The 22,762-nt window shown below is 51.0% G+C and overlaps 1 long non-coding RNA gene across 1 annotated transcript in view; it reads left to right on the forward strand.

The window, feature by feature from the left end:
• LOC144782872 (uncharacterized) overlaps positions 1-22,762 on the forward strand; it is a 48,202-nt gene that overhangs the window by 22,125 nt on the left and 3,315 nt on the right. Inside the window, exon 2 of the long non-coding RNA XR_013601293.1 lies at positions 21,042-21,105. This is a non-coding gene — a long non-coding RNA (uncharacterized LOC144782872). The remainder of the gene's footprint in view (positions 1-21,041; positions 21,106-22,762) is intronic.

A 22,762-nucleotide genomic window follows, 5' to 3' on the forward strand; every position in this document is an offset into this window, starting at 1 on the left:
TGTTTTTTTGGCTCCTTTTTTAGGAGCAGTGCTTTGTTTGGGATGGAAAAGTGGGGGGGGCTCATAAGGGGTGTGACCTATGTAACAAATGGTGTGGCCTAACAGAGGGGACAAAAATCCTGCACTGTTCCAAAATTGATCGGCCCTGAGCAGACTGGGTTCGTCCTGGGTCACTCTCTCACATGCAATCTACAAACTTGTTTCGATTCTAAAGCTCACATAGATAAAAAGATTTAGGCAGCAGCATTGTTTATAGATATAAAAAAGGCATTTGACTCAGTAGAGTGGCACTTTCTCTCTGCAGTCTTTAACAGGGTGAGTGTGGGAGTGGTATTTCTCAAACTTATACAGGTACTATATACTAACCCTTTAGCACGAGTTCGTATAAATGGAACTCTCTCTTCAATAGTTGCAGTTACAAGAGGCACCAGGCAGGGCTGCCCGCTGTCGCCATTGTTTTACGCCTTGGTGGCCGAACCACTGATGTGTGCCATGAGGGAATACCATGCCCATAGAGGGATCCGATCCCCACAGAACAACTTAGTCATAGCAGCCTATGCCGATGACATACTGTTATACATACGTAACCCTGAACAAAATGTACATCCACTGCTAAAGGAAGTGATGCTATTTGACAACATTCTGGACTAAAAATGAATTGGCATAAATCAATAATGTTTCCTCTCACACCGTCAACCACACAGGTTTGCACAGATTATTCCACTGATCAGCAAAGCAGAAAGGTCCAAGGATTCCAAGATTTAAACAACGCTTTGATAAGCTCCTTTTATAGGTAGTTGGAGACACACTCAAAGCTCTGGACCTCTTGAGCTTCATAAAGGAAGACAAGTTTGAAGGATGGAGAGTGTGTACTCCATGAGAGATCAATAGATACTTGTTTGGATTAATATCCGTTCTTAAAAGTCGTCATACAGAGGCCAGAACTACTTCAGATTGCAGTGAGACATCTTTATTATTTTATAGTGAAACATGGACAGCCGACACGTGTTTCGCCCCCTATTGGCTAATTGCGCCGGGGCTTCCTCAAGGCTATTTCCACATATACAGCAAATCCCGGGATTTAACCCACATACTAACCCGTAGCCTGATAGCTACGAGCAGGGACGTACTGCATTTATCAGCTCAAGAAAGAACCCTGTTTCTTGAGTATTCTTACTCTTGTCTTTTGGACTCTGTCAAATTGGAATCAGAAATGAAATAATATATGCTGTATATGTGGAAATACAGATTATTCCACTGAATGGACCACGGACGCCATAAGATATTTGGGGATGCAGGTGCACACAGACCCTGAAAGAATAATTAGGGAAAACTATGGCCGTGCAATTCAGAAATTAAAAGAATCCATTGACAAATGGATAAGGCTTCCTTTGTCATTGCCAGGTCGCATAGCCGTAATGAAAATGATTGTACTTCCTTGCTTTCTGTTATTATTTGCTAATATCCCTATATTGGTAGTCTTTTTTCAAAATATCAGAACCCAAATGATAACATTGGTCTGGGCTGGTAAACACCTGAGAGTCAAATGGGATACACTTGTTAAACCATATGCAGAGAGGGGGTTAAATGCTCTGGACCTAGAACGATATTATAGGGCAGCCCAAGCGTTACATGCTCATTATTGGATACACGGACCCCGGGATCTACCACAGCTCCATATAGAAAGAAATGCAGTTGCACCAGACCCGCTGCCAAAAATTTCAATGGTGGGCGCCAGGGGCAGTTCGTATGTATTAGACCCGACAGCATGCACTAGGACTCAACTACAAAACGTGGCCAAGACCCAGAGGATAGGGCTCATGTATACACCTACATGGCCAGTTGAGTGGTGTGTCTGGTTACCCTTGTAAGAGGAAAATGTGGTTAAGCAAACATTGCACAATTTAAGAATAGAACAATTAGGGGGACCTATTTCACGAGGGAGTGATGATGGAGTGGGCGCAAGTATTGGCTCACGCTCCTCAAGCCAATACTTTAGATGCATGAAATTATCATAGACTGCGACAGGCGATGCGTGAGCTGTTGGGAGATGGGCTGGCGGAACCCCTGGAATGGAAGACACTAACATACTTAATGCAGGCAACCACCCCACAGAGAGGCGTCACAGCACTATACACGCTAAATAAGGTTACACACTCAGCCTCCTTATCGAAAAAGGCAGATGGAATGGCAAGCTGATTTAGATGCAGAAATTACGGAAGCGCAGTGGGCCAGATGCTACGCCAACAGTAAGAACATATCTGAAAACAGGAGACACACATTGATACATTATAAGTACTTACAGAGGATATATTACACACCAGCCAGTCTACATAAATATGGGTTGATAGATAATGATAGGTGCCAGAGATGTGGGAGGGCGAATGCGAGATTTCTACACCTGGCATGGGAATGACCGGGGATACAAGATTTCTTCGAAGAGGTATATGACATATTAACACAAATGCTTGCAATTCCGATCCCAAAGTCACCACTGGTAGCACTACTGGGGTATGATATGGACATACCGAAAGTGGGACGTAGATTGGTAGCTATCTGCCTTCTCCTGGCAAAATGGAGAATTTCATGGCTGCGGGCCCACTTCCAAAGGTCACGGACTGGCTTGCTATTTAGCTCACTGCTTCACACACACGGATAATTATAATGCCCCCATCCAAGAAAAAAACAGACCCTTGGAATATGGGGCCGATTTAGGGAATATATGATTAAAAAAAGCTGCGGAAGAGGAGGATCTAGTAGCCCCGCCAGTAACAGGAATATCTGATGCAGAAGAGAATACGATTAATATACCTGTGAGTGATTAAAATGCTTGAGTGCGTTATTATAATTTTAACATGTTACAAGTACAATGGGTATAGAACGGGACGCAGAAGACAGTGTAATAGAGGGTGATTGGGATCATTTTGTATAATTCTGCTCACAATGTAAGAATTACTGTATATGTGATTCCGAACTGTGAAGACACGAGGAATGGATATTGTACTGCTTATCTGACTGTTAATGAAAAGCATTCAATAAAGGTTTTTTTTTAAAAAACATCCTGCACTGTTGAAGTTCATAAACAAACGCTTCTTTCACAAAACCATAAGCTGAAAACCTCAAGCGACAATATATTTAAACATATATATTAACCTGCTTCTGTGCCATTAGAAGTAGTAGGCCGAAAAATTTAATTTTTGGCCAAAATACTCGGCATTTATAAACAACTGACAATTTTACAGTCATATTGTATGAAATTCTAAAAAACTCTCGGCCACATGCATCAATGTTGCCGTTTGCGAATTCTTAATTGCGAAAATTAAGGAATCGCAATTAAGAATTTGCTAACGGCTATGCATCAAGAAATCGCAATTTTTTTTGCGATTTCTTAAAATTCCTTTATTGCGATTCTCAATTTGAGAATCGCAATTAAGGAATCCCTTCCCATTCATTCCTATGGGCCTAGGACCCCCCCTGCACCCCTGAAAGATAACTGTAAGTGCATTTTTCACACACACATGCTTGCCCAAGGGCATGTGTGTGTGTAAACTGACACTTTCAAAAATGCACTTTTCAGCATTTTTGAACTTTTCCGCAAATTACCATGAAGGTTTACTTCATGGTAATTTACCTTTCCCTATTTGTGAATTCACAAATTTAAAATGCAATCGCAAGTTTAGCAATCACAACATGATTACGATTTCAAAAATTGCGAAAAACATGATGCATCCCAATTTTACCAATTGCATTCTCAAACGGCCGAAAATTGCGATTCGCACCGTTTGAGAATGCAATTGACAATGATGCATGTGCCCGTCTGTGAGGGAAGATATCAACGTGTGAGAGGCTAGGAATGTTAATGCAGGTGTGCTGACAAAAGTCATGTTGCTCTCTATTCCACTAAAGCAGGATGCTAAAGCAAAAAGTTTATCTCACTGAGAGTTCCATTAACAAGAGGAAAAAAATCTACTCAACAGAACTTTGCAGTAGTTGCAGTGAACACTCTTTCCTAGTAACTGGTGCCAAGCAACCAGTGCCAAGAAAGATGTCCAGCTAGATGTGCCGCGCAGATCTCCCGACTCGGCCAAAATATCCTTTCGAATATCCGGAGTGGATGGCCATATGGCACTCGGAGGGTGTCCGAACTGGTATCCTGACCCGTAAGGCCCGAAATTATGAGGAGACCACCGATTAGACAGGCTAAAATCCTGGCGGACTGACGTCTACGCTGAGGCCCGGATGTCAAGAAAAGCCTGGGTTCTCGAGTCAGGTCTTGGCCGCTGAGAGAGTCTCCCGATATAGAGGTGCCCAAGCGGAGGGGGTGTAATATGTGACGGACAGCATCATCCGATCCCCCCCGTCCTGTGAAGTGGAGTACGGCGTCGACAAGTGACGAGACCCCCTGGCCCAACGAGGATGCCATGCGGAGGGCTTGGCTAGTTGGGAAGGCCTGTGAAGAGGACTGTCTCCCCCACGACTGAACTAGAGCTGTGCGAAGGGGCCGTCTGTTTCTGCACGCCTGGGCTCACAGCGGGTAGTGTGGTGCCCTTGGAGGATCCTGGGGTCTAGGACCTTCCCCAGGACAGAAGGTAAGTAGTGCAGGGACCGGCAAAGGAGCGGGGCCCCAGTCACGATACCAATCGACACCAACATCAGCCCGGGGATCCAGCATGCTGCTTCCACCTACCACCACCCGGCATTCTACCCCTACGGCCATCTCCACCTCCACCTCGGGGATCCCTATGGACCCAAGACCACCGCCCCTAAGTGCAACACCACCTGAACGCCTAGCTGAACGACAGCATGAATGTCATACTCGGTAAATATATATTTGTCCAACTCTAAACGCTTTTAAAAATGTAATCATGAGTGATTTGCAACTTGAATATATGTAACTCTAACCACTATTATCTGTAGTAGACATATGTACTTACTACCATTCTTATGTGAATCTAGAGTTTTTCGGTCTGTTTTTCTGTCTATCTTTTCCTTGAGTGAATTTCCAACTTGTATATATGCAACTCTAACCACTAGTTTCTGTAGTAGACGTATGTACTTAGGGGCTCATTAGGATGGCGGACGGAAGAGCTACCGCAGCCCTGGAGTACGCGGAAAATGCCTTTTCCGTGTCCGCCTGCCGCGGACACTCCGTCTGCCATATCAGGATAGGAAAGAGTGTCAAAATTCCGTCCGCGACGGAAGAGCACGCACCGCCGCCCAACTACACCCGACCACGCGGCGGACGGAACCAATCCAGAGCCTCCGCCGAACGTACTGACGTCTACGACCGTCCTCCAAATCAAGATGGCGGAAAATACACATAAAACCGCTGCGGAAAAACAACCTGTCTGAACACGGCAGATTCCCCACAGCAAAGATAACATACATAGCAGAGATACCCACCGCAAGCTGTTCGCCACCATGGACCCAGCGCAACACGCTTTCCCGATGCTCTTCGCGATCCACCACGTCCTAGTCTTGGCCCACTATCGACGACGGCGCAGGTAAGGCACACACCATTGGCTGTCTGGAGGGGAATACCTGCAAGGGTCGTGACGTTGGAAGGGGGAGTGTCATGTTCCCGAAACCACTGATTCGAAGCAAATAGAAATACACATTTGTAGTACGCAAGCAGGAATGACTACGACAAACCACGACACATGATTTACCACCTTTATTACACATAATAGGGGTGCAATCACAGTGTATGCGTGAGCATGGGCAAAGTGGGCACCAGAGCATGAACATCAGAGGCAGCACATCAGGGGGCAGAATGCAGTATCAGAGCATCAACAGGGCATTGTGGACAACACAGCAGGTACATCAGAGGCAGCACGTGAGAGGGCAGAATGCAGTATCAGATCATCAACAGGGCATTGTGGACAACAGAGCAGGTACATCAGAGGGCAGAATGCAGTATCAGAACAGCAACAGGGCATTGTGCTTAACAGAGCAGGTACATCATTGGCAGTAAACGAGAGGGCAGAATGCAGTATCAGAGCATCAACAGGGCATTGTGGACAACACAGCAGGTCCATCAGAGGCAGCACGTGAGAGGGGCTAAGTGCATCAACAGTCCATTGCACTGGACAGGTCCATCAGAGGCAGCACATGAGAGGGGCTAAGTGCATCAACAGTCCATTGCACTGGACAGGTCCATCAGAGGCAGCATGTGAGAGGGGCTAAGTGCATCAACAGTCCATTGCACTGGACAGGTCCATCAGAGGCAGCACGTGAGAGGGGCTAAGTGCATCAACAGTCCATTGCACTGGACAGGTCCATCAGAGGCAGCACGTGAGAGGGGCTAAGTACATCAACAGTCCATTGCACTGAACAGGTCCATCAGAGGCAGCACGTGAGAGGGCAGAATGCAGTATCAGAGCATCAACAGGGCATTGTGGACAACACAGCAGGTCCATCAGAGGCAGCACGTGAGAGGGGCTAAGTGCATCAACAGTCCATTGCACTGGACAGGTCCATCAGAGGCAGCACGTGAGAGGGGCTAAGTGCATCAACAGTCCATTGCACTGGACAGGTCCATCAGAGGCAGCACGTGAGAGGGGCTAAGTGCATCAACAGTCCATTGCACTGGACAGGTCCATCAGAGGCAGCACGTGAGAGGGCAGAATGCAGTATCAGAACAGCAACAGGGCATTGTGCTTAACAGAGCAGGTACATCATTGGCAGTAAACGAGAGGGCAGAATGCAGTATCAGAACAGCAACAGGGCATTGTGCCCAACAGAGCAGGTACATCAGAGGCAGCACGTGAATGGGCAGAATGCAGTATCAGAGCATCAACAGGGCATTGTCGACAACACAGCAGGTCCATCAGAGGCAGCACGTGAGAGGGGCTAAGTGCATCAACAGTCCATTGCACTGGACAGGTCCATCAGAGGCAGCACGTGAGAGGGCAGAATGCAGTATCAGAACAGCAACAGGGCATTGTGCTTAACAGAGCAGGTACATCATTGGCAGTAAACGAGAGGGCAGAATGCAGTATCAGAACAGCAACAGGGCATTGTGCCCAACAGAGCAGGTACATGATTGGCAGCACGTGAGAGGGCAGAATGCAGTATCAGAACAGCAACAGGGCATTGTGCTTAACAGAGCAGGTACATCATTGGCAGTAAACGAGAGGGCAGAATGCAGTATCAGAACAGCAACAGGGCATTGTGCCCAACAGAGCAGGTACATCAGAGGCAGCACGTGAGAGGGCAGAATGCAGTATCACAGCATCAACAGGGCATTGTGGACAACACAGCAGGTCCATCAGAGGCAGCACGTGTTCCAAGCAACCCGTCCCAAGGACCACAACAGTACAAGGCTGTTATCAATGGACAATGTACACACCATGTGCAATAACATGTGAGTGAAGTGAACAGCACCTCACATCACAGAATCAGGTGGACTGCGTGAACTACCTGCCTCGGACACACTGCCAGCACCAGAAACAGGAGTGTGAGACACAGCCACAGCCCGAGTGACACACACATGGGCCACAGACCCAGACACACTGCCAGCACCAGAAACAGGAGTGTGAGACACAGCCACAGCCCGAGTGACAGACACATGGGCCACAGACCCAGACACACTGCCAGCACCAGAAACAGGAGTGTGAGACACAGCCACAGCCCGAGTGACACACACATGGGCCACAGACCCAGACACACTGCCAGCACCAGAAACAGGAGTGTGAGACACAGCCACAGCCCGAGTGACACACACATGGGCCACAGACCCAGACACACTGCCAGCACCAGAAACAGGAGTGTGAGACACAGCCACAGCCCGAGTGACACACACATGGGCCACATACCCAGACACACTGCCAGCACCAGAAACAGGAGTGTGAGACACAGCCACAGCCCGAGTGACACACACATGGGCCACAGACCCAGACACACTGCCAGCACCAGAAACAGGAGAGGGCACAACTGAGACTGTGCTACTACATGATGCATGACAGCAAACAACAGACACAGTGCCACTATCTGATACATGAGAGTCAACTGCACCTGCACCACTGGGACCACTGATATGATGACCCACAGGGCTGTATGGGCCAGGAGGCATGGTGGCCCTGGGAGCTGGGGATAGCTGTACTTGAGCGACATCGGGGTGGGCAGGTGTCAATGGTGTGTGTCTGCGTTTCTTAGGGATATGTGAGTGCACCCTGGACAGGACAGGACTGGCAAGTGGCGTGGACTCAAAAGAAATATCACCCACCATAGGTGGAGCATCTGCTTCCGGGGATCGGCTTTCTGGGGACGTGCTGGAGCCTGCTTGTCTTTTGCTGTGTGCCTGCCGCCTGGACTCAGAATCATGTGTAATGGGGGATGCAACAACAGGGGACTCCCTCCTCTGCTTCTGACTGGCCTGGATGGGAGTGGAGGTATGGGGGGACTCCGCCGCGGTGACATCTGTTTTCCGTTCCTTCAACAACATCAGCCTCAGTGCAGCCAGGGGTGATGTATGCCTGTCCTTGATTGCGCCAGTGTCCATGGGAGAAGCCTTGTCCCTAGAATGTGCCTTATCCGTAGGAGGAGTGTTGACTCTGGACTTTCCCTGTGCCCTGGACGGTGCCCTGTTCCTGGCAGCAGACTTGTCGTCTGTGGTGTACCTGTCTCCAGAAGACACCTTCTCTCTGTCTGTGTCACTGCCCTTGGGTGATGGCCCTTGCTCTGTTGTGTGCCTGTCCCTGGGACTCTCCCTGCTCTTAGGAGGTGCCTTTGTCTTCTGACTGTCCATGTCCCTGTCCTTGGGAGTGGCCCCTTCCTTGGTATTGACCTTGTCCTTGGGACTCTCCCTGCTCTTAGGAGGTGCCTTTGTCTTCTGACTGTCCTTGTCCCTGTCCTTGGGAGTGGCCCCTTCCTTGGTATTGACCTTGTCCTTGGGACTCTCCCTGCTCTTAGGAGGTGCTTTTGTCTTCTCACTGTCCATGTCCCTGTCCTTGGGAGTGGCCCCTTCCTTGGTATTGACCTTGTCCTTGGGACTCTCCCTGCTCTTAGGAGGTGCCTTTGTCTTCTGACTGTCCTTGTCCCTGTCGTTGGGAGTGGCCCCTTCCTTGGTATTGACCTTGTCCTTGGGACTCTCCCTGCTCTTAGGAGGTGCCTTTGTCCTCTGACTGTCCTTGTCCAAGGGAGTGTCCATGGACTTGGGAGTATCCCTTGCCTTGGGAGTACCTTTTGTGTGGAATGCCCGTGTAGCATGTGAAGGCATGTCCTCCAACACCACTTGTGGATCCTGTGTGTGTACTCCAGTGTATCTGACGTTGTCTTTGTTAACAGATTTTGCAGACCTAGGGGATGGTGTCTGTGCCCTCCGTGCCCTGACGTGCTGTCTGACGCTGCTTCTAGTGCAATAACCTGTATTAGAGTCCTGGTCAGAATATTCACTCCCCCCTGAGACATCCAGTGGTGTAGATGGGGAAACAGAAGTAGCACCCTGTCCATGCGACTGTACAATGGCAGACGACACACTGCTTGCCAATGACTGAACTATCCTGTGTAGACCAGCAAGATCGCCATGCATCCTTTCCATGAATGCCACCACCTGCCCCAACTTCCTATCATGGTCTTGGAAAGCATTTGTCATATTGGTCTGCCCCACACACAGCTGTCGCAGCAGATCAACAGCCTCAGCACAAAGTGCATTTTGGGTCACCGTGGCAGGGGCCGCGGTGCCTGCACCGAACGCCACTCTGCTCCCCCTACTCCTGCGTGCACTAACAGTACATGGTGCAGTTGGCAGCATTGTCGGCGCTGTGTGCTGTGTCCCGACCGAAGGTGTTGATTGCCCACTCCCAGTCTGTGACAACAGTGCTGGCTCACCAACACTGTCGGAAGATGAGGACGATGGTGTCTCTGCATGCGAGTCCTCAGGGACGGTCCTGTCCCCCTCTCCGGCGCTGCCCTCCTCTGTGTCAGTCTGCGTGTGCGCGAAGTCTGATCCGGATGCATTGCCTCCACTCATCTCCGCCGTCTGTGGCTGAGTGCCCTCTGCCAAAGCTGAAATGCACAGAAAAGAGGTGTAAGTCATGGGCACACTCACGTACAGAAGGACAAGGAATCCCTAATTCCATTGCTGACAAAGTTCTTCTAGCCCCCATCCTGCACACGGCCCACCTCTACCAGTCATCCTCACATTACATAAGCGTTGGTGGTCGTGACACATGTACAGCATGCGGACAGGGCAGGAGCACGTACATCTGCACACATGTCTTGCCATGGGGCCACGGACCACTACGGCATGTGCTTACATACTCAACTACTAAGCAAGTGGCGTGTCAACATGCCGGACCTGAACGTCAAATCACACTCACCCAATGGCACCAACATGGCATCGCAGCGATACATACGCACCACGGAAGTCAATACTGTGTCTGGGCACCAATACATGCATTGCACTCCCAAGTAACATACACAGACAGTCTGCTCACCGCTAGTTTGCTGTTGATCCACACTCAGCCGTTCGGACAGGTCAGGATGCGTCACAGCAATGATACGGTGCATGAGAGGGGTCATGGAGCGTCGGGCCAGACGTGGCGTCCTTGGGATCATCCCCAGTGTCACTTCCGCTACATTCTTGCTCAGCCTGGAAATGTCGTCCCAGCGTTTGTGGCAGTGTGTATGTCGACTGTTGCACACCCCCAATGCCCGTACATCACGTGCTATGCTCCTCCACACGTCCTTGCGAAGGTGCAGCTTGACCTACCATGATGGGAGACAAAAGGGTGCAAGTCAGTGGACAGTTGGCCTGTCACACAGATGGGGGCAACACGTATCTGTCAGCAGCCATGCACATTCCTAATAATATGTCGAGCCCACAGTACACAGCTAAGATTGCAGAAGCCAGGAGTCATTGACCACCTCATGCACACCAACATGTCCCACACTGCACTTACCACCTGTCCGGGTGCGCCGTAGAGCCGTCCATAGTTGCGGAGCACACCGTCCACGAGGACATCAAGCTCCGCCGCGGTGAAGGGACGAGACCGGATCTCTTTGACTCTCGATATGGCAAGATCACGGAGTATGGCAGTAGAGCAGCAGTCGGCGGTCAGCTCAGCAGCAGCAGGTCGAGGTGATGGTCACAGGCAGCAGTCGGCGGTCAGCTCAGCAGCAGAAGGTCGAGGTGATGGTCACAGGCAGCAGTCGGCGGTCAGCTCAGCAGCAGCAGGTCGAGGTGATGGTCACAGGCAGCAGTCGGCGGTCAGCTCAGCAGCAGAATGTCGAGGTGATGGTCACAGGCAGCAGTCGGCGGTCAGCTCAGCAGCAGAAGGTAGAGGTGATGGTCACAGGCAGCAGTCGGCGGTCAGCTCAGCAGCAACAGGTCGAGGTGAACAGGCAGCACTGGTACCCAGGGTAGGATGTGTGCTTTTTGACATCACACATATATAGGGCCTTCAGCACGTGTCAGTGGCATACGTCGCAAGCAATTGGTCAGCCCTGGATGTGTGTTCGTAAAAGAGCCAATGACTGGCCCTGGTGTTGCGGTGCACTGCTTCCGCTACTTTCGATTGGCCATACACGGCCAGCGTTCCCTCTCCCCATTGGCTGCATGTGCAGGGACCGTCACAGTCACACATCGGCAACCGCATGTGCAAGCTTCCGGCACGGATGCTTCAGTTGCAACAATGTTCTATCACTGGCGCCACCATGTTGTGGACATAGCCGGCACGGCGGTCCCAGGCCGTGCCAAGCCCGGCTGTTGTGGACATGGCCGGCACGGCTGTTGTGGACATGGCCGGCACGGCTGTTGTGGACATGGCCGGCACGGCGGTCCCAGGCCGGGCTGGTCCGGCCGGTGTACGGTGGATGATGCAATGTGACTGTAAGGGGGGTCATGAACTGCCATGTCCATTGACTACATCTAAAGGGTGTGTAGGCCTGCACCTCCCCCGCAGAATACGTGCACCGCCATGGTGGCGCCAGTGATAGAACATTGTTGCAACTGAAGCATCCGTGCCGGAAGCTTGCACATGCGGTTGCTGATGTGTGACCGTGACGGTCCCTGCACATGCAGCCAATGGGGAGAGGGAACGCTGTCCGCGTATGCCCATTCGGAAATAGCGGAAGCAGTGCACCGCCATGGCGGCGACGATGATTTTATATTGTCAGACGCTGCACCGTGGTGGTGTGTTGTCTGCAGTTGCGTCATGAGGGTTGTGAGCGTGATAGGGAAACTTCATATGTCATGCACTATTCCATGTGTGTCCATACTATGCCCATCGGTGGGCACACAATGTGCAACAGGTGTGCATGTCGAAGTGTTGACGTCGGGTGTGACCCTACAGACGTTTTTACATCTTCACATCTACACAGTACATCACGGCTGTATCGCCACATTCTGAATCTGTTGTCAGTGTGTGGTTCATGCGTGATCACTACAATGGTGGGGGTACACATGCATTCAGTGTATGTGTGTTGCCTGTTGTGTCAACATACATGTAATGACCGTATGCTCACCATTATTGCTGTTGGCATTGGTGCATGATGACATGGTGTGTGTGTATCATTATCGTTTGTGTGCATGCACTTGCATGTGTGTCTGTGATGTTGCTTCTACACATTAGGGTCATGACACACGTCTTGTCAGTAATGTTGACATGAGACTAAGTAGCGTTGTATGTGTTGACACACTTCCTGTTGCAAGTGGCTGCACATTGTTAATGGGCCACTCCGTATTGCTGTAACTTTCAGAGATGTCACACATATGTCCATTGTCTAAAACACTTTTCTTCTTGCTAATGTTGGCTTACATGTGATGGAGTTGCACACCTATGCGTCGTTTGTAAGTTGACTCAAGTTACATCTCTCCCACACAGGAGGGCTCCAAATGTGCATCGGCCATACACTGTGCTGGAGGATATGGTTGACGAGGAGGTGATCAGGAAATTCAGGCTGGATCGCCGTCGATTGATGGAGCTTGTTGCCCAATTGTCTCCTCATCTGCAGCCACGAAGGACGTATCCTGGTTCCATTACACCCACAGCAAAGGTGATGGCGGCACTACACTTTTTTGCTACTGGCACCTTTCAGTACACAGTTGGACATGCCAGGGGGATGTCACAGGCCATGTTCAGCACGGTACTTCGGGATGTTCTAAAAGCTATGATGCTGTACAAGGATGACTACATCCATTTTCCACGGCCGGAAGAGTTGCCAGCAGTCAAAGCAGACTTCTATGCACTGGGCCAGATACCACATGTAGTGGGTTCCATTGATGGCACACATATCGCTCTCATTCCACCACGGGCACGTGAGCAGGTTTACAGGAATCGGAAGCACTTCCATTCGCTGAACGTGCAGGTGGTGTGCCTGGCCAACAACATCATCTCCCATGTGTGTGCAAGATTTCCAGGCTCCGCACATGACGCCCACATCATGCGGAGCAGCATTGTCCCCCAAATGAGGGCAAATCTGCGTCCCGGTCATGCGTGGCTTGTTGGTGAGTATGCAGTGGGGACTATTGTGATTTCTGTGTGGCATGGGGTACCCACCAAATCTGGTAGTGATATTTGTGTCTGTCATCCCCCTACATAGGCGACTCGGCGTACCCAAACCGGCCCTGGCTCCTCAGTCCCATACGTAATCCTACTACAGTGGGTGAAATGCGCTACAATGATGCACATGGAAGGACACGTAGAGTGGTTGAACGTACTTTTGGACTGCTAAAGTCTAGGTTTCGGTGCCTGGATAAGACCGGAGGGGCTCTGCCTTACTCACCAGGCAAAGTATGCAGGATCGTGATTGCCTGCTGCATGCTCCACAACCTGGCCGTGCGCAATGACATTGAACTGCTCTTGGACCCTGAAGACGAAGAAGTTCCTCGGCCTCCCATCCCACCCATGTCGACTGATGAGGATAGTGGTGAGGAGGAAGGTCTGGACCAGAGGCCGCAGCTCATTGATCGCTACTTCCCTTGAATGTGAGTAACTACCTCTTGTGCCGGTTGACAATGCCTTATGTATGTATGCTGGTGTTGTGTGGATGTGGTGTGCATCAGCTGTGTGTTCTGCTGTGTGATGTTTGCATGTGTGTGTGTTCATTTATTTGGACATGCAAGTCTCCATGATGTGTGTCCTCTCATCCAATGCTTTAGTGATGAGTGTGGTTTGTGGGAAGTTGCTGTGCAGTGTGTTGTGATGGGTGTGAATATGTTTCCTGACGTGTGTTTGCTGTCTCTGATGTTCCCTAGGTCACTCCTGCATCGGCATGATTATGTACGACTTGGATCCCTGCACCTGGTTACGTCTGTTTCTGAGGCAATTATGTGATTAAACATGGAGGCAACACATCATTGAGTGTGTAAGTGGTATTTATTTACAGGTTGTGCATTGGTGCTGGTGAATATTTACAAGTAAGTGTGGGGTGGAGGAGTGGGAGTTGAAGGTAATGGCAGATGAAATGTCCGTGCTGACACCACATTGGGTGGTGTCAGGCTAGTCCAGCAGACCTGTGGCAATGATTGGCTATGTGGGACAGGATAGTTGGCAGGGTGAATGGCTGGCTCAGGCAGTGTCAGAGTCATTGGCGGCCCCTCTTGGACCGTGTGGATGGAGCACCCACACTGCTCTCACCCACTTCCAGCCTCGGACGGCCCCTCCGTCTTTGAGGTGGAACGGAGTCAGCTGGGGGTGCAGGTTGTTCAGGGGCCACATCCGTCGCCAGGGGCACAGGTGGTGGTGGCGGTGGCTGCGGCGGTGGTGTTGCTGGCCGTGGGCTCTGGACACTTGGTTGAAGGGGGGGGTTGTTGCGGGCTATCCATTCCCTCCACATTGTTGTCTGCTGGCCCATGATGTCCACTATCTGGCCAAGGTAGCCCGAAATATCCCGCTACATGTTTGTGTTGTCCACCGAGTCCTGGTGGGCACGATCTGCCTGTTCCTGGCTACGGTCGTACGAAGCCTGGCACCTGGCTAGGGCTTCAAGTGACTCTGCCACAGGATGGGGTGGGTGTCCTTCCTCAGCGCGGCGGAGTGTGGATCTCCTGATTGGCTGATGTGGCCTGGCCTCGCTCCTTTGTGGCCCACTCTCCCTGCCTGGGTGGGAGGCCGATGGCCCAGCGTCGTGCGGTGGGTTAGGCAGGGTGGCACAGGCAGGAGTGGTGGTACTGGTGGTGGTGGTGGTGGTGGTGGAGGGGAGTCTGCAGATCACTGTGGCCGGTGTTGCTGTAGTTACACGGGCGACGGTTGTCGGGCCGGGATTTGCTGTGAGCCAGATGGCCCTGGCTGTCTCGTTGGGCCCGCACCATCCTCCGCACCAGAGCTGCCGGTGTCATCGTCCCCAGAGAGTCCGGTATGGGTGTGCAGCGAGTCTTGCGGCCGGGTGCTGGTTTCACCAGTCAGAGTACGATCACCTGAGGGTCAAGATTGTGCTGATCAGTACTGTGGACATTACATGTTCATATCCATTTGATTACATTACAGTGTCCTCTCACACACACCCCACCCACCACCACCGCCCTCCCTGTGGACATGGGGGCCTGTTGGGAGTTGTAGTGCTAGTCTCTCACACACACCCCACCCTCCACCACCCTCCCTGTGGACATGGGGGCCTGTTGGGAGTTGAAGTGCTGGTCTCTCACACACACCCCACCCCCCACCGCCCTCCCTGTGGACATGGGGGCCTGTTGGGAGTTGTAGTGCTGGTCTCTCACACACCCCACCCACCTCTCACACACACCCCACCCACCACCACCGCCCTTCCTGTGGACATGGGGGCCTGTTGGGAGTTGTAGTGCTGGTCTCTCACACACCCCACCCTCCACCACCCTCCCTGTGGACATGGGGGCCTGTTGGGAGTTGTAGTGGTGACCTCTCACACACACCCCACCCTCCCTGTGGACATGGGGGCCTGTTGGGAGTTGTAGTGCTGGTCTCTCACACGCCCCACCCTCCACCACCCTCCCTGTGGACATGGGGGCCTGTTGGGAGTTGTAGTGGTGACCTCTCACACACACCCCACCCTCCCTGTGGACATGGGGGCCTGTTGGGAGTTGTAGTGCTGGTCTCTCACACACACCCCACCCTCCACCACCCTCCCTGTGGACATGGGGGCCTGTTGGGAGTTGTAGTGGTGACCTCTCACACACACCCCACCCTCCACCACCCTCCCTGTGGACATGGGGGCCTGTTGGGAGTTGTAGTGCTGGTCACTCACACACACCCCACCCTCCACCGCCCTCCCTGTGGACATGGGGGCCTGTTGGGAGTTGTAGTGCTGGTCTCTCACACACCCCACCCACCTCTCACACACACCCCACCCACCACCACCGCCCTCCCTGTGGACATGGGGGCCTGTTGGGAGTTGTAGTGCTGGTCTCTCACACACCCCACCCACCTCTCACACACACCCCACCCTCCACCGCCCTCCCTGTGGACATGGGGGCCTGTTGGGAGTTGTAGTGCTGGTCTCTCACACACCCCACCCACCTCTCACACACACCCCACCCACCACCACCGACCTCCCTGTGGACATGGGGGCCTGTTGGGAGTTGTAGTGCTGGTCTCTCACACACCCCACCCACCTCTCACACACACCCCACCCACCACCACCGCCCTCCCTGTGGACATGGGGGCCTGTTGGGAGTTGTAGTGCTGGTCTCTCACACACCCCACCCACCTCTCACACACACCCCACCCTCCACTACCCTCCCTGTGGACATGGGGGCCTGTTGGGAGTTGTAGTGCTGGTCTCTCACACACACCCCACCCACCACCACCGCCCTCCCTGTGGACATGGGGGCCTGTTGGTAGCCATTTACATTTTGGTGAGTATGTGTCCGACGTGCATGGGTTGGGGCCTGGGAGATGTGTCTTCTCAGTTGTGTGAGGCTGACCATGTCGTTCTGTTTCTGGTGCTTGGTTTGTACTTACCAGCCTCTTCTCCTTCCTCAAGTCCGTCTAGGCTCTCTGGGTGAAGTATAACCAGCACCTTCTTCTCCCAATCGGTGTAGGGTATGGGCTCCGGGGGTGTGCCGCCGCCAGTGTGATTGGCTCTCGCATGGTTTTTGGCACGGATGCCTTTCACCCTGGTTTTCAGGTCATGCCACCGCCTCTGTATTTCGTGCTTTGTCCTTGGCACGGTCCCTGACCCATTCACCCGACTGACGATTCTGTCCCACATGTGATTTTTTTGCGCCACAGTGGTCTGCTGGACTTTGGCCCCGAATATGTGGGGCTCAACACGGACTATTTCATCGACCATTACCTTCAACTCGGTGTCCGTGAATTTAGTTTTTTTTTGGGTGCCATGGTGTGTTGTGCTCAGTGTGTGGGTTGAGTGAGTTGGGGTGTGCAGGTGTGTGGTGTGTAGGAATGGTGTGGTGGGTGTGGTAGGGTGGTGGTTGTGTGTCTTCAATTGGAGTATGCTGTTGGTCGTATTGAGCCTCTTGCTGGCAGCTAAGCTGTGATGCAAAGGATTGTGGTAGTGGGTGGGTGTCATTTTATAGTCGTGTCTCAATGGTTGTTGGCAGTCAGGTGGTAGGTGGGTGTGTTGACTAGTGTGCATTATTGGGTACTTGGGGGGGTGTCATTGTGGCTTGTGATTGGTGTTGGTGTTTCAGGTGGGGGGGTTGTCATTTTTGGTGTGTTTGCAATTTACTTTCGGAGAGACTTTTTGTCATTGGTTTGACGTTAGGGATGTTGTTCGTGTTGGCCTTCCGCAGTGATGCACTGTTTCTCGTTGCATTCTTTCTGCCGCGGACGTGGATGGCTGTGCGTACCGTGGTACAGGCGGCGTTATCCTAATCGCGGACACGGAGTCTTCGCAGATATGGCGGTAGATGTGGCTGTTTCCGCGGTCATGTCCGTCCGCGGCGGTGGGTGTTCATTTGGTTATGTCCGCCGTGGACGGTGTTGGATGTGTTCCGTCCGCCGCGGACGGTGTTTGATGTGTTCCGTCCGCCGCGGTCGGAGTTTCTTGATATAACTATCCTAATCGCAACCGTGGATTCTCCGCGGTGCGGGCGGGAGTGAATTTGCCGCGACCATGGCGGACAGTACGCGTTTCCGTCCGCCATCCTAATCGACCTTTTACTACCATTCTTTTGTGAATTTGCATTGGCACACTCACCTGGATGCATTAAAACTGAGGGCTTCGGCCTCGTTGAAGGGATTAAAAAGATTCAATGGCGTGTATGGGGAAATGTCCGACAGACCGGTTCTAAAAGCTTATTCAGCCATGGTGCCCCCTCAATTTTTGTATGGTGCATAGACACTATATCTGAGTGGCAAAAATAGGTGGGATGTTGAAGAGGGAAACAGATTGAAAAATCTCTTTTCTCTGCCTAAATCATCAATGGTACAAGCAGTGAGACTTGAACTGGGAACTATCTCATGGGGTATTATAACGTGCATGGCCCTACTACGCTTCTGGCAACGTGTGAGCTTGGGTCAAGATCTTAAAATCTCACAATGGTGTCAGAAGGAAATTATAAACATCGATTTAACCTGGGCCAAAGAAACTAGAGCCATAGTTCGCAAAGCGTGTTGTCAGTTAACGATTGAATTGTGCCCCCAGTCCCTTTAACCTGAGATCGATAAGAGAGAGCTTAAGATGCTGGGATCTAAAGTCTCTCGAGCACAGGATCAAAACTATCTTTCTAGGAAAAGCTCAGTTCTCCATATGGTCACAGTGTGGCAAAAATATCAACATTTTCCTTATATTGACAGGGTACCCAGTTACCAGTTGAGGCGTGAAGTGCTAAGAGTAAGAATTGGGGTAAACCCATGTTATGCGAGTAAAGGGGTAAAAAGCTTTATGCTAAATAATGAAGGAAAATGCAATTGCACTTTAGGAACAACATGTAATATCATACATATTTTATTGGATTGTCAGAAGATGTTAGAAATGCGAAGACATTTTTAATGCCCAATTTTTAAAAAGTATGATATTAAAAATAGGTCGCAAGCAGTAAACCTTTTACTGGAAATGGTTAATCTAGACATAGCATGTGCCATGGGGAATATATACAAAAAGTTAAGAAGTTCCTAAAATGTAATGACTATCGAGAGGTTTAGGTTGAGCGTATAAGGCGAATGAGAAACATAATAAAAATCATGTGGTAACAAAAATGTTATACCTCAGGATTTTAAATTGAAATTGTGTGTTTTAGAAATTTTTTTAAAATGCTAGGTTTTAATATTTTCTCCCTTCTGAGGATGTGAGGATTGTCGTTCTTAGGTGTATAGATGATTTTTAGAAGCTGTACATCCTGGATTTTATTATGTGGTGTGTTGTTTATTTATATGCTTTGATGGTTGTAATAGACCGAATAAAGTCTTACTGAACTGAACTGAATTTTTCTCTTTTTCTCTTTTATGTAACTCATGTACTCCGAAGTCCTTATGTAATGTAACTAGTCCTTTTGTAAAGCGCTCTGACACCTTTGGGTAAAGTTTGCGCTATATAAAATCGCATTAAACAGACCCTCCAGGATATCGCGATTTCGCAATTTGCAAAAAAATTGCGAAATCGGCAGTTTTGTAAAAATGCAGCGATTTTTACAAAACTGCCTGCGAAATCCGGCACTTTCTATTGGCTCCGTGGCTCTCGTCACCACAGAGCCAATAAAAAGGGTCTCTCAGGTCAGGGTGGTCTCGCCCGTGCAGGTATACCCCCCTCACCCTCACCTGTTCCTCACCTGTGTGCTGCCCTGCTCCTGCTGCTTCTGAGGCTGACCCTCCCTTCCAGGATTTCGCGGCTGCCCACACTGCTTGGCGGGGACTGCTGTTGGCGGGGACTGCTGCTTCTGCTTCTCTTCAAAATACTTCGACTTCTCTCGGGTATGAGTTAGCCCCTGGGCATTTAAAAAAAAGTATTGGGCCTTGGGTCCCGCCGCGTGCCCGGTGTGCGGCGGGCCCAGGGGCCACATTCTGTGGGGGCCTACCGCACATGGGGCATGCGGCGGGCCCCGGGGGCAAAAAAAAATTATATATTGGGCCTTGGGTCCCAGGGGCCACATTCTGTGGGGGCCCGCCGCACATGGGGCATGCTGCGGACCCCGGGGGCAAAAAAAAAATAGTATTGGACCTTGGGTCCCACCGCGTGCCCGGTGTGTGGCGGGCCCAGGGGCCACATTCTGTGGGGGCCTGCCGCACATGGGGCACGCGGCGGGCCCCGGGGGCACATTTTAAAAAAAAAAGTATTGGGCCTTGGGTCCTGTCGCGTGCCCCATGTGCGGTGGGCCCAGGGCCCACACTCTGTGGGGGCCTGCCGCACATGGGGCACGCGGCGGGCCCCGGGGGCACATTTAAAAAAAAAATATTGGGGCTTGGGTCCCGCTGCGTGCCCGGTGTGCGGCGGGCCCAGGGGCCACATTCTGTGGGGGCCCGCCCCACATGGGGCACGCGGCGGGCCCCGGGGGCAAATTTAAAAAAAAAATATTGGGGCTTGGGTCCCGCTGCGTGCCCGGTGTGCGGCGGGCCCAGGGGCCACATTCTGTGGGGGCCCGCCCCACATGGGGCACGCGGCGGGCCCCGGGGGCAAATTTTTAAAAAAAATATTGGGGCTTGGGTCCCGCTGCGTGCCCCATGTGCGGTGGGCCCAGGGCCCACATTCTGTGGGGGCCTGCCGCACATGGGGCACGCGGCGGGCCCCGGGGGCACATTTAAAAAAAAAATATTGGGGCTTGGGTCCCGCTGCGTGCCCGGTGTGCGGCGGGCCCAGGGGCCACATTCTGTGGGGGCCCGCCCCACATGGGGCACGCGGCGGGCCCCGGGGGCAAATTAAAAAAAAAGTATTGGGCCTTGGCTCCCGCCACGTGCCCGGTGTGCGGCGGGCACAGGGGCCACATTATGTGGGGGCCTGCCGCACATGGGGCACGCGGCGGGCCCCGGGGGCACATATAAAAAAAAAAGTATTGGGCCTTGGGTCCCACCGCGTGCCCGGTGTGCGGCGGGCCCGGGGGGGGGGGTCATTATTTTTTTTAATGTTTACTGTTGGGGGGGATCACTCTCACACTTCCTAGCTGGTAAGTTTGGGGTTCTGTACACTTCTGGGGACTTTCATAAATCTTTATTTTGGTTCTTTTGCAGAGTATCGGAGGAAAAAATCTGCTGTCTCAAGAGCCAGAATTGGGCTGCCTGCTGCACAGCGCTGGTAAGTTTGGCGTTCTGTACACTTCTGGGAAGTTTCCTAATTCTTTATTTTGGGTTTGGGCAGGGGCGGTGGGTGACATTTGAAAGTGGTGGGGCGCAAAGTGATTTGCATACAGCACCGTAGCGAGCGAGCGAAGCGAGCGAGCTCGAACCCCAAAAGGGGTGTTTGGGGGGATAACCCCCCCTAAGAAAATTTTGAAAAAAAGAAGAAAAATCGTGCATTTTCAAGCAAATTTGAGAAAGCAGGAAGGTTAATAAAGCAATTGTGAAAGTGCAGTTATTACATTAATAGATGGCATAACATAGGTAGCTGCTTATTCAGTATAACCACAGAGCTTCATATATTCCGTCCTATTATGCTCAGGTGCTGAATTCAAACGATAAGACTTTAAATAAATACCAGCTTGAAATACCATGTTTTAACAGTGTGGCTCATGCTCGCACCATGCACAGCTTGAGGTAATTAAATAAAGGCACTAGTGTAGCATGCCCAGGCCAGTCCGAACATTTTGATGAACTGGGGCAAAAACTAAGGGGCAGAGCCATGAACTAGAGACTCTGGTTTCACTTCTAGCTTTCTAGCATGACCAAACTGTGACACTCTGGGCAATTACTTTTCTACACTGTGGCTTGTTATCCATGATAATCAATTTTGAGAGAATCTTAAAATGATTCAATTCAGGATGCACACTGTACAAACAATCAAACATCTCTGTTGTATATGGTAGGCCATAGTATTGCTCTATATATAACAACAAAGGCTTACATATGAGAAACAAGACAACTGACTTGCCTCGAGTCATTAATACAATTGTCAGAGAAGACGTGTTGTGGCTCACTCACCTTAGTAAAAGCAGACCACTCAGTGCACCGATACAGTCTAAAGAGAACCAATCCAAAAAATACTTTAAAAAATAAATAATGCAAATGTTCATAGCTCTACCATAAATAAAATGATAGTCAGCAACACTTGCTGCAGGACTGGAGCTCCAGGTTGTGCTAACAGCTGTTCATGCAGAGCAGATTTTCCAGACAGGATGCAACACAGGGGCAGCCCAGAATGATGAGACCTGACAATAACCGTCTTACAGTATTGGGGTTATTTGCCAGGTAGGAGATGCTTGGGTGTTGTGGGATTATGACTCGGGGTCTCAAGGCCTACGTGTGCCCACTGCCTATCCTAGTCAGTTGCAAACTTGGCTTGGTAGCGTGGGCATGGCCTGTTTCTTAGAACAGGCTGTGAGAACACTAACTGCTGGTATCGTATGTCATAATGCCACTTGACGGACTTGTAAAATGCATAGCAAAATGAGATCCTGGCATTCTGTCTTGTTTTCTTGTATGAAATCACAGCTATAATACACCACAGTGGATGAGAGAGCAGGGGTAGTCTTACAAATGCAAGCATCTCACAGCCAATTGGCTAACACGAACACTCTTTGAAAAACCACCAGGCTAAGAAAGATTTTATTTACCAGAACAAAGAGAGCAGCAGTTGAACTGGTGTTAAGAAACACCGAGAAAGGGGGAAACAATGCATTGCCAGCCTTCTTCTTAAGGACAATTTGATGGGAGTTAGGGGGAGGGCCTTCAACAGCCCTGTGATATGCCTTGTACAAGTGCAACAGGTTGAACATATAGAAATAAGACACCCGCCA

This window comes from Lissotriton helveticus, chromosome 9, assembly GCF_964261635.1.
Source record: "Lissotriton helveticus chromosome 9, aLisHel1.1, whole genome shotgun sequence".
NCBI lineage: Eukaryota > Metazoa > Chordata > Amphibia > Caudata > Salamandridae > Lissotriton > Lissotriton helveticus.